The sequence below is a fragment of the Rattus rattus genome, chromosome 10 (genome assembly GCF_011064425.1).
Source record: "Rattus rattus isolate New Zealand chromosome 10, Rrattus_CSIRO_v1, whole genome shotgun sequence".
Lineage (NCBI taxonomy): Eukaryota > Metazoa > Chordata > Mammalia > Rodentia > Muridae > Rattus > Rattus rattus.
In genome coordinates this window covers 19,134,953-19,148,336 of record NC_046163.1, presented here as the reverse complement: position 1 = coordinate 19,148,336, position 13,384 = coordinate 19,134,953, and positions in this window count along the sequence as shown.

Below are 13,384 nucleotides of genomic sequence, written 5' to 3'. Positions count from 1 at the left end.
TTATAAGAGCTGAAGTGGTCATGGTGTCTCTTCCCAGCAGTAGACCTCAGACTAAGACAAGGGGCCTGGCAGATGTCATTCTTAATTTACATCACAAACAAATTTTGAGGGTTTCCTTTGTGTCTGGTACCGATCCAGGTGCCGGTACTGTAGTAGACAAAGGCAATGTATCCCCCACTTGCAAGAATTTTTTTTTTTTTTTATTTTCTACCTTGGCCAAAGAGCACAGGCACAAAATAAAAGTAGTTCTTAGCCGGGTGGACACAGGTCTTTAGCCCCAGCTACTCAGAGCAGCTAGAACATCCAGACTGCAAAAATTAAGGCTTGCCAGAGGTAAAGTGTTCATTTCCAGTTTAGATACCTTAGTGTGATCCTGTCTCAAGATACAAGTTCACACAAACAAACAAACAAACCCACGACTGTGGCTGTAGCTGAATGATGGAGTGCTTAGGTAGCTTGGGCAAAGCCTTAGGTTCAAATCCTACTGGAGGGAGGGAAGGAGGGATGGAGAGATGGAGGGATGGGGGAAGGGAGGAAAGGAGGAAAGGAGGGAGGAAGAGAGAGAGAGAGGATTCTCTCCCAATAATGACAGAGACAGTAACTCAGCACGGCCAAAGAGAAGGGGTGTACTGGGTGAGGGAGGTTGATTTCAGGCTTCACTTAGACAGGTATTGAGTAAGGGCCTAGCAGGGCAATGGGAATGTGTTAAATGGTTTTCTGCCAAGAGTTTCTGGCCTGAGTGGTATTTGAGGAATAGAAAAGACCACGACGTGTCAGAAAGTGAGATCCAGGACAGAGAAGCTCAGAGCTGAGATCATGCCAGGTCTTGCACTGTACTTACTGGAGAGTCTATATGTGCACACACATACAGAGATGGGATGCAGGATATCGGTGTTAGTCTTTGTGTGTTTGTGTGATGGTGCAGCGGATGGAGAGGATGGAACCTTGGGCCTCCTACCTGGCGAGGCAATGTCTCCATTACTGAGCTCGATGTCCAGTGCTAATGTTTTAATCCAGTCCCTGTGCTGTGGGGTTGAGCCTTGCCTGAGAGAGACAACTGACTTGTTAGGAGTTTATTGAGAAATACAGTTGAGAAATGCTGGTGGGTTTAACCAGATTTGAGCAAAGTAGCAGTAAGAAACAGCCACATTTAGAATATCTTAATAAATTGAAGGTTTTGCTGACCTGGTATGGCATATGGATGAAAGGGAGTTATTTCAAAAATTTTAATCCCAGTAGCCAGAGAATGGTGACACCATGAACTGAGGTTTCGCTGTGGGAGGAGATGTCTGGGGCTTGGTACTGGGACAGCAGGATCTCGGTTTTAGCCAAGTTAGACATAACTCTTATGGAACAGTATGCAGTATCTAAGAAGGAATGACTAACAAAATACATGGTTCCTGGTGGGGAATGTATTTCTCAGAGATGGGAAATCGATAGTGGACAGGCTGCTGAGTGTGCTCTCAAGTAGGTGAGCCGGCCTGGGACTGAGGAAACTCATTCACAGCTGCAGGAAAAGGGCAGGCGGTTGCATGGGATGCTGGGCACCTGGAGAAATTTGTAGCCTACTCTCAGTGGAAAAGAAGCAAAGTGGCAGGAGAGGAAGGGAGAGAGGGAGGGAGAGAGAGGGAGAGAGAAGAGGTATGATGGTATTGGAGGCACGATGGAAAAAAGGTAGGAAACTTTGGTTTAGACTAGCAGGGTACGAGGACTTGGCAAAGGCAGTAGAACTGCCTGCGACTGGAAAGGGCCCCCTCTAAGGTTCCGGTCTAGAGGTAAAGAGAGCTGCCTGTCTCCAGCCACAATGGGCTCAGCAGGTGCAGCGCAGATTAGGCAGAGAACTGGAGCTCTGCCAAGCCGGGAAGACAAAGTGAGAGAGGGTCCGAATAGTGAAGGGCCTGACCAAGGGAGCAATTACCAATGATGGACCACGGAGGCTGAGCTGTTAGAGAAGAAGGGTGATGACAGGAAGGGGCCGTGGGACCTTGAAAAGGTGGTAGGATCGACAGATTGAGGTTTCCTTGGCCGGCAAAGGATTGTGGGAGAAAATGGTACCAGAGGAGAGCTGGTAGGAGAGCAGAGCTGGATGCAGAGAACAGTTCGTAAAACAGACGGTGCCCACCATGTCCCCAGTCCAGGGCTCCAGGTAAAAATCTACTAATTAATATGACCTTGAAATAAAATCTAAAAATGCCCCAAACACTTCCTGTTTATTACAATTTCCACAAAGTCAGACTCATAAAGAACGTTAAGGAATTCCTAAGAGTTAATAACAAAACCACATGCCTGGAAGCAAATGCAAGCGGTCCCGGTACAGATGACTTCAGTCTCCCACCAACACAGACCCTCTAGGAGGAAATGCTACCACCAAGGTGAGCTGGCTATTTGGAAGCTCCAGAACTCTCTGAGGTCACAGATTTTGTAAAACACTTTCACAGAGTTGAAGGCCTTGTACTTTGTTCTTTTTCTGGTGCGAGTAAGAGAATGTCAGTGCGAAGAGGTGGTAGTGGCCATGCTTTTATTCCCAGCACTCAGGGACAGAGGCAGGTGGATCTCCAAGTTTGAGGCCAGCCTGGTCTATAGAGTGAGTTCCAGGACAACCAGGGCTATACAGAGAAAAGGAGAGAGAGAGAGACAGAGAGAAACAGAGCCACAGAGAGACACAGAGAGACAGAGACAGACAGAGACAGACAGAGAGTCAGAGAGGGACAGAAAAAGGAAGAGAGAGGGAGACAGACAGGAAAAGGGGGAGAGAGGGAGAGAGGGGAGAGGGAGAGAAGGAGGGGGTTGTGATAGAGTGGGTGATACCTGTTTTACAGCCTTAATGGTATTTTTTAGTTGTGGCTTGTTATATGTAAGCAATTATTTGTGAAGATGGTAAAGAAGACAATTTAGGACATGGAAGTCTTATCCCTCAGTATTCCCACCACAACTGAAGGACTTGCCTGTGATAACACGGAGCCGCCACTCAGAAACACGGAGCTGATGGAGAGAGAGAGCCTCTGTCCGGTTTTCTGAATACCCATGGTGTGTCCCTGGTCAGTCTCTTCTCTCGCTCAAGTTGGACTGGAATGTTTCAATTGCCTGTTTGGAAATTTGCATCTTCCTGGTTTTGCCGAGCTTGTGAGGGGCTTTCCTCACAAGGACAGGCTGAGTCAAGGGCTCTGGAAAAGGGTTTTGTTCCTATTGTCAGATCTTTAGTATAGTTTTGAACTGTGGGCTCTTTGCGGTGCACTGCATCCCTAAAAACTACGTAAAGTCAGAGAGCAATCTCTCCCCTTTTTCTTCTCTTCAAGGCTAGAAATAAGCACACTGGGGAGACCAGGCAGATGTGACAGTGCAGAGAAACAGCTGCTTCTGAGGCCCAGCTCCCAGTGCTGTTGCTACAAACTCCTGATTATCCACTTCTGGTTCTTATTAAAGGCAAGCAGTATTTTAGAAGGAAGTGCCCTTTAAGAAAGGACTCTCCGAGCCCTGTGCTCAAGAGCGAAGGAGAACAGGTTAGATCATTTTGAACTTACCTTATTTGCTGCAGCAACTTAGACCTTCAGAAACACTGCCAAAGAATCCAAGAGAGCACAGAGACTCTGAAGGAAGAGACTTTGGAAAGAAATACGTTTTTTCAAGGTGTTGCGCTTCAGATGGTAGGAAGGAGACAAAATGACCAGATGGCTGAAGGAGGAGGGATCCAAGAGTTGTTATAGACTGAGTTTAGGAATGGCTTCACAGGAGCTTCCAGGAAAATGGAACTTGGGGGACACAGCCCGCTGATTCCAGGGGATTCCAAACAGGAGCGGGCACGATGTTAGCCACCACCCCTCTCTCCTTCCAGCCACACGGGGGTTTCTGGGTTTCTACCTGTGCTTCCTTCTTTACTTAAGCCCCCCTCCCCCACTCCACGATGCCTCCTCCTTTCCTCCCCATTCTCCTTCTCTACCATTGAGTTTTTGCTACTCAGCATGGGATCCTCATGTATATGCCCGGCAGCTCTTTGAAGCGTGTGTTCTGACATCAAGAGCCAAAGGGCCTGAATTGCCTTTACACAAATTCTTACTCCTTGAGAGACATTCTGATAAACACCATTACTGTCAAGGTGGGCTCGGTGATTCAAACAAGAAAGCCAAGTTTCTCCTTCCATGCCTAGAAAATGGAAGTCAGAGAAGACTGTAGGCTGGGGTAACATCCCTAGAGGAACAGATATGGAAGAGTTTATCTCCCGAGCTTGATTTAAACAGGACTCAGATGCATGTGCAGTTGTCACAGTGGCACAGTGCTTTGTAAAACTGTGTCCCTTGGCATATTGGGTAGTTTCCCTCCTGAGAAGAGGGAACTTGGAAAATATCACCTCATATGGTTAATTCCCAGTTCCAACTGCTCTATTTCCCAGAGCCGTCACCATTCTGTTACATTCGAGAGCCTTTAGTGACAATGTGGCTTCACTGCTTGGTGCTCATTGCTCGTAAACAAGACTCTAGTTTTGAACTACCTCCCTTTCTCTCCAACACATGGAAATTGAATTATCGGATGATATTAAGAAGTAATTTTTTCTTTTACTTTTGAATCCATCAACACCACGTTAGTAACTACGTTATTATGACGTATCAATCTTATTAATTACGTCTTTCAACACTGGAGGAACTTCTAGTACCAAAATATCTCAACACATCTCTGACCACAAGCTCATTTGCTAGTTATTTATGTTCTATGAGTATGACAGAGGAAGACAAAAACCTGTGTTCTCAAGGAAGTTGTTCTGCATTTTACAAGCAACCAAGAGAGTCTTCACTGAGTGAACGGCTGTGTATTTCTGCATCTGTTTGGGCTGGTAGCATCACAAATGTGTGAAGCATGTTGCCTATTGTGTGTCAAATATTACTCTCCAGGGGCTGCAGCTCCTCATGCGTCCTTCTTGTTCAGAGCGAGAGGAGAGAGTCTTTTTTTTCTTTTTTTTTTAGTATATGTGCTGCTGAGGCGAGCACGAGTCTTTTTTTTCTTAATAGGATGCTTGTGTTAGGTACATTTTGGAGATAAAATTTAGAGTTCCTTCTTTTTGTCTTTGACTTTCATGGTTTGCAAGCCTCTCAGCTCATGTATTTATCTTGCCAAGAAGCTTTAAAAACATGAATCTATATTTTGAGACGCCATCTCCAACCAAGAGATAAGCTGTGAAATTCTTTGCCGTTATTTGGTTTGCTCTTGCTGGTGTTGATGTGACTCTTTTAAATATAAAATACAAAATTCTAGTTTCATTTAAAGAAAGAAACCCTCAACAATACTGTTTTGTGCTAGGCGGTAACTCTCACCAGGAGGGAGGCCTTCCCCGTATCTAAGAAGTCTTGGAAACCACTTAATCCAGGTACATATTTTTATAGACATTATTAATATTCTTCTTGCTATTGGCTTGTATAGATACTATTTGAATAGGGGGAATTGAATATAGGCACGGACATGGGCTTAACATAATGGCAAAATCTATGGTGGCATGAAGGCTTCTCATTCCTGCTCTGATAAGTCCTGGCTGTATGGAATCATGAGACAACGCATACTCTGTGGAGCCCTTCTCACACAGGTGAGAGGAAACAGTATCTATTGCACAATCTTCTCAGGGATGGAAATCAAGAAACCCAGTCATTCTTACTGTAATCTAGTGAGAACTGGTATAAAGACTTATTGGAATAGCGTTTGCTGGTCATGGTGCCTGCGGGCCAGCCAGCTGTAGAGATCCGAGGAAGCCCTGAGTGTGTGAAGTGCTGAGTGAATGTGTGTGGGTGCCATGGGCTTAGCTGTGACAAGGGCCAAGGACAAAGCCTTTCCCTGTATAGACCAGGCTTGACCAGCTTAGTTACAGAGACCCCTCATTGAGACTACCCAGCCCCCTCCTTCTGTGCTGTACAAAACAAAGGCAGTGAGGTTTGGGCAGTGCTGCAGTGTAGCTCCCCTGGAGTATCTGTATCCCATCTGCCCCAGCTTTTCCATCTATGTGTCTGCGTGTCTATGACTATTTAGCCCCTTGACCGCTCCAGTCAGGTTTCCCAATGTAAGCAGACGACTAGACAAGAGTCACAGGGAAGCACAAGTTTTATCAGGTTTCAGCACCCAGGCACTTTGATTCTTTGACTTGATTTCTGAAACACTGAAAAATCTGTCTTATGTTACTAAAACTAACATCCATATGGATAAATTCCTAATTTTATTAAAAGAGATAGTTGATTTCTTGAGAGCATACCCTTCAATATCCAGGCATTTGGCTCATTATTACGGGATTTCCACTCCAGGAGTTAACGGGAAAAACAATTTTGTGAATGCTGTACGGGTTGGTGATTTGGAATCATAGCAGAAGGACTAGTTTGGATGGTATCTCAGTGACATCACAGCCCATCTGGTGCCTTTTGTGTGTACACTTGTTCTGTGCTTGGAGAAAACTAAGGTAGGTCCGAGCATAGGTGTTTACAGAGCAGGAAGAGGCTATGGAAAAGAGAAATATCACATAGGAAAGTGGCAAGGGGCCTGGAAACAAGACCACGTAAAGCTAGATACAGAGGGAATTGAGAAGTCTTCCTAGAGAAAGCCTGATTAAGGAGCTGATGGGTGCAGAAAAACAAGCACTGACAGCCAGACTGGCAGCCGGATTCGCAAGAGTGCAAGGGTGTGGATACTGGGGTACTGAGTGCAATGGGGAAGAAGAGAATGTTTAAGCATCATAATGACGTGACTCCTGAGATGTGCACTGAGAACACAGCTCTTAGTTGGGCAATAGAATGAATAGAAAAATTCCACTTTGACAATGATGGTCATGATGTTTGCTTTTTGAAAAGTCCTCAATTGCAAGGCATTTTTATCTTGCTCTGGTTTTTTTTGACAGATTATTTTACTTTTAATAAAAATCATTCTAGTATTGTTTAGTAAATCAGGCTTTTTTGAGTGTCTAGCATGTGTCCAGAATGCTTGACCAGGATTGCTACCCATTCAGTCCTCAGGTAAAACAAAGGCTGGTTATAGTTGGGACATCACACTTTTCTGTATTTAGCCTATAAACTTGGAAGATGCTACAAGAAAAAAGCTGATGTCTCAGACCAGTTTTTGAAAGGATTTGCTTAGGTTTTTAGTAAATCAAAGATATGCGCAACCTTCAATTTTATAACACGATTTCACAACATCTGCTTACTTAAAATTGTCTTAGATTATTTATTGATTGTGTGTAAATGGATGTGTGTGCATGTGTGCCCATATGTGTCACAGGACATGTGTGAAGGTCAGAGGACAATTCTGGGCACTCTTTTCTCCTTCCATGATGTGGATCCCAGGGATCAAACTCAGGCTGTCAGGCTTGCTGTCTCTCAACAATCTCAATGGTCCCTTGTCATTTAAAAGAAACTCTGTGCTTGTTAGCTAACAAGGGCATTACTTCTGCCCCCCTCCCCTCCCTTCACATAGATCTAAGCAATCATTAACTAGGTTTCTTTTCTATGGATTATTTTTTTTTAACATTTTGTGTAAATAGTATCATATAGGGTAAGGTATTTAGTGACTTGTTTCTTTCACTATCTTTATCTATACCTATCTATCTTTCTATCTCTATCTATCATCTATCTGTCTGTCTGTCTATCTATCTATCTATCTATCTATCTATCTATCTATCTATCTATCTATCTATCTATCTCACCATGGGTCAGTGGTGTGTTTCTTGCCATGGCAGGTGACATTACATTGTGAGACTATACTACATTGCTTACTCAGTCATTAACTGATAGATATTTGGTTATTTACTCTTTTGCCTAATATAAATAATGCTGCTGTAACATTTGTGTGCAAGATTCTGCATAGACACACATCTTCATTTCTCTTGGTTATATATAGGAGTGGAATGTCTAGATTCTGGCTTTGCTTAACTTTTGGAGTAATATTAAATTTTTCCAAAAGTAGCCAGATTTACATGCCCACTGGCACTTGGGCCCTTGTTATTACCTGACATTTTGGTAGCCATCCTGTGGGTATAAAGGATTATCTCACTGAGACATTGGTTAACATTACTATTATGGTTTTATATGCTTATCAGTCATTTGTGTATCTTTGTCTTTTTATTTTTCAGATAGAAAGATTTCTTTTTTATTTTAGGACAAATCCCAACAACTGTCTATTTATACCCACAGTGTGAGGTTTCTGATGTTTCTTCTCAGAATTGTATTCCCTGAGGTTAATTTCACAAGTATTTGTTGTGAATCTATGGTATCCTCACCACCACAGAGGTAATAATAAATATAAGATGAATCTCATTGGGAGGAATTAAATTACAATTTCGTCCTATCTGATAAACTCAGAACTATTTTCAATCAGTGTCCCATAATATGCTAAAAAGATGGTTTACTATAGAAAAGTTCTGAACTCACTGTTCTTCTTTGCATTAACTCCGGACATGTTCATGTAATCAAGCACAGCTTCCGTTGCTTTATATGGGGCTGGAGAGATGGCCTGGTGGGCTCTATAGCACTTACTGCTTTTGCGGAGGACCCAGAGTTTGGTTCCATTTCCCCAAAAGGTAGCTTACAATTTTACAATAGTCTGTAACTCCAGTTCCAGAAGTTCTGTTTCCCCTTTCTGGCTTCTTACAGGCATTACATACAGATGATACTCATGGACACATGCAAGTAGAACACACACACACACACACACACACACACACACACACACACATACACACACGTCATTGAAAACGCATAGTCTCACAGTTCTTCTAAATAAAGATAGACTCTTTTACACTATTTAAAATGCAAGTACGTGGGGATCCATCATGTCTGCAGACACCAAATCCAACACCATTGCTGTGGTCAGGAGGTGCTTGCTGACAGGATCCTCGTGTGGTGGTTCCTGAGAAAGTCCAGCCAGCAACTGACCTTGGCTTGGAGCCAAGCATCAGACCGAGCTCAGGGAACCTGGTGGGGGAGGTGGCAGAACCTCCTCTTGGTTCTGGGGAGGCTTGATGCCCAGTGTAGGAGGATGCTGGAGAGATGGAGTGGGAGAGTGTGAGTAGGGGAGTACTCTCATACAGGCAAAGGGGAGGGGGAAGGGCAGATATGGGATGGGGGCTGGTAGAGTAGTAACCAGGCAGTGGGATATCATTTGGGATGTAAACAAATGGAATGATTAATAAAGAAATAATATGGTCTGCAACTTCAAAAAACAAAAACAAAAATTAAAATGCAAGTACTGTTTAACCACTCGACTGCTTAATGCCATATGTCCACACTGTTCCTTCATTAAAAAGAAATGATTTTCCCAGGTCAAATATCTTGTGAATTAAACTCATTTATGATGTGTTCATATTTACAGTCTTTAAGTAAATTAAGGAGTGAATACATTTTGGTAAATCTCTTCAAATTAATTTTTAGAATATGATTTAGATGTGGCCTTAGCATATGTGTTGAGGAAAGGAATGTTGACTTGAATCATGACAACCCTCAGAGAACTGGGAGTCTGACAGAGCAGTTAATATTCATCTATGTCTAAATCCATACGGTAATTTCAAATAAAATACATTTTTGTATTGATCTCACCTTTTCCAATCGTTTCCCTTTTTGTACACAAGTGTCTGGCCTCACCCTTAGAAATAATTCCATGTCATGTGTGGTGATTTGATGTGTAGTAGACATGACACCTCTGTGGGAACCATCTTGGGCAAAACGTTTTCTGGACAAGACTTAGATATGGTGGCACACAGGTTAGAAAGCACCTCAGAGGGATTTGATGCAAGGTTCTTTCTTTCAGTGGACAACCTGAGATCTCTACAGAGAAGAATCTGCATGTGAGCATCTGGGGAATTCTGATAAGGCTAAGCCCTAGAAGAGTTCTCCTCCTTCTACTTCTGTGGGATAAGAAACCCGAATGCTCACCATTTACTTTACAGACATCCGATTATCAGATGTCTTCCACATCTCAGTATGCTAGTGTTCTGTAGAAGAGTTAGGGAAACGGTACATTTGTTTAGGAGCCAAGACCTGAAGAACAGGTAACAGATGATATCAGTAGACCCAATACTACCTTTGCACTACAGGGATCTCTGTGCCAGGTCGGTGAAGAGGAAGAAGCCTTATCAGGGGGACTTCAGAAACAGTAGTGTTAGATGGCCAGCTTAGTCCTTCAGGGATGTAGTTAAAACATTAGAGGACACTGTACCCTCAAGCACAGTTCTTCATTTTGGTCTGGCTTTACTGCAGGTGTGTGGAAACACATCTTTCTGGTGGAATGGGCACTTGAAATCAAGGGCAGCAATGAGACAAGAGAGCAAGGTCCCAATGCTCTGTCTGGAAACATGACCCAAGGTGATGTATAACATCCCTGGCCTCTGTTACACTGACAGGTCACACATCTGTCCTTAGGAAAGTGCCACTCTGCCTGCCTTCTCCCACCCTGTTCCTCGTCCCACAGATTGACTCGGAAGTCTCCTGCACCAGCACACCGGCTACAGTTCCCTGTCATTGTCTTTATTCTACTGGGAAGTGTGACAGTGGGAAAATGGAGAACTAGAGCAGCGTTTTGTGTGCTCAAATCTACACCTCAAGTGTCTTCTAATTCGAATAAGCTGCGTGGGGATTCATTAATTCAGCAGCTTTCTCTTCTTTTCTCTTTCCTTCTTTCTTCTTTCTTTCATTTTGAAGCTCAAGGACAGTTTTATGATGATTTAACAGAAAGATCGAGTGCAGGTTAGGTGAAAATCCTGGCAATCACCAGGAGGTGATGGAGAATAGGTGAAATCTCTTAGGTTAGAAATAGAAACAGCTTACTAATGAGGGCAGGGGCACCGAGGAGAGTGGGGGTGGGCTAGTGAGCTGAGAAGACTACGGAGGCACCAGCCATGCGGTGTGTCATCTTTCATTGTCTGCTCCCTCCCTGTTCGTGTTTCGTGGGCATTGTCTCACTGGGAGCAGCTTAGTTTTTTAACCTCTTACCATGGAGGTAAGTTTGGGTCTATAGCCAGGCAAAGTTTACATAATGAGTCTTAATTAGAATATAAGTTTAATTAATTGACTACATTTAATTAAGGAAATCTAAAATATTAATTCCCATCTAGTGGGACAAGTTAAATATCAAGGAGTAGTGAGTTTTGTCATTATTTGTGTTATTTCGTGTGGTCAGTTTAGGTTTCCGAGGACGGAAAGGCACTGTCCCATGTAAGTACTTTCACAGCAGGAGAATGGAAACTTCGGTGTTTCAGATCTTAACAGGAACAACTTGGTCTTTGGACTTAGAAAGCTATCAGGTCAAGGGTCATTTTAGTGGAAGCTACAAAGGGAGGAACAGTTCTAACTCTCTGCCAGAATACTCCTTGAACAGATCTAGGGCTCAATAAGAGAACCACACCTATCTCCAGAGAGAACTCATCATGTGCTGTTCTGCATAACCAGTGGACTATAGAAATAAAAAGCGTGTGTGCGAGCGCGCGCGTGCGCGCGCACGCACGCACGCACACACACACACACACACACACACACACACATAGAGCAACTCCTAAATAGAACTAAAATATTTTTCAAAGCAATCTTTCCCTACTCTGATTATAAATACAAAGGCGTTATAATGCATGAGTGTATAGGGCAACTCCTTGTTGTCTTTGTCCATGATCTAATTGTAGGTTAGACTTCAGATTTAAAATATGCATCGTCATTGTATGTACCTAAGTCACAACTGAGACCATGTGAAACATACTACTCACTAAATGACCTTTTAAAGAATTTACTCGTGAGTGTACTGTTGTGCCCAGATATATATATATGTGTACTGTGGGAGTGAGGGATTGATTCCTGTGGAGACCAGAAGATGGGATCAGAGATGATTCGAAACTGAAGTTACAGACGGCTGTGAGCTGCCATGTGGGTGCTTGAAACCAAACCCAGGTCCTCTACAAGAGCAGAACGTGTCCTTAGAGAGCCATCTCTCTAGCCCCTAAGTGGTATTTTTAGTAGACACATCTGGAAGAAGTCAGTTCATACAGGGCTGGTTTCAAATGGCTTCATGGGCATTGTCGTCAATATCTCATCAACTATCAGTTAATTATTAAGTACCAATGGGTATACTTTGTAACTGGTAATAATTTTACTTAGTGTAAAGAGTGCCAACTAAAAACTGCTCAGGTGAAAATTTTGAGTAGCAAATTCAGCAGTTTTCTTAATTCCTGGAATGTTTGTTTCTTATACTTTTCATGCCTCACAGAAAATGAACTAACTACTGTTTTTTATTAAATAATTTCATTTAAATACTCAAAACCATATCATGTTTATATGGATATTTAGATCTCTAAGTTGACTAAATATAGAAAATAAATGTCCACCTTTCAGTATATCATGATAAACAGCGTTTGCCTTTTATTCCAGTGATGTTATAGATTATGATCAAGGCTTAGTCTAAATTTTCCCTATATGAGAGGCTTTTGGCTCTCTCACTATTGCACAGCGTGAGTGTCTGTAGCAAAGTCAGAGGCCAGATTCAATGTCAGCTGTGAAAAGAGCCTTGGATTTACAGTGGTAGCCCAAACAGTGCTGCACATCCGGTTGGTAGCCCCTAAATCCTTTCAGACTCATGATCATTAGTCATATACTGAACTTTATGGGGAGATGAGAGGAAAGAGAACACGGCCTCACTACAAATGCTGCTAGGAGGAGCCATTTCTGACAGAAGCAACATGGACCTAGAGAACAGGCTCTTGAGAGTGACTTGGGCTTTGTAAATCAAAGCCACCTCTGCCAAGGCTATGCCTGGAATCCCACTGCCAGGAGGAGCTAGGCTGTTCAGGAAGACTTTAAGGAGTTCGTTTTCAGAACATTTCATTTTTATACAAATAGTTTCTTCAAATTCTTCAACTGCTGCTGAGGCAGGCAGGACATTTAGGCCTAGAGTCAAAGTCATGCCTGAATTTTCTTCAGGGAAACTTGAGGCTCCTCGTCTCCTTTCCTAAAGTGTCGAAGTCCCAGAGTTCCAGTGGTACAGGCGATGAGTTATGTACAAAGCATTTTCTTTCTGCCACGTATCACTTAGTGCTGTATGTCATACTTCGCCAATGGAAGCAAAATACTCCTGTAAGCAGTCTCTCTAGTGCACAGCATGTTGCCTTATTAACAAAGGCTTTGGCATGCATATAATTAAAATGACTATTTCTTTATTGATGACTTATGTGAAATGCTGCTTGCATGATCAGAACCACAGTAGTGCATATTTGAAACATCTCTATATGTATTTAAGATGGGAATAATTAAAGTTGTCTTAGTAACTGGTGATATACTCAAGGCAGTGCATTGCAATACCCATATACGCTGGTCAGAGCTCTTTGACGAATGTTTTTCTTAATTATCATGACCCTGAAAAGAAAAGCTAGTGAAAACGTCTACTCTTTGAA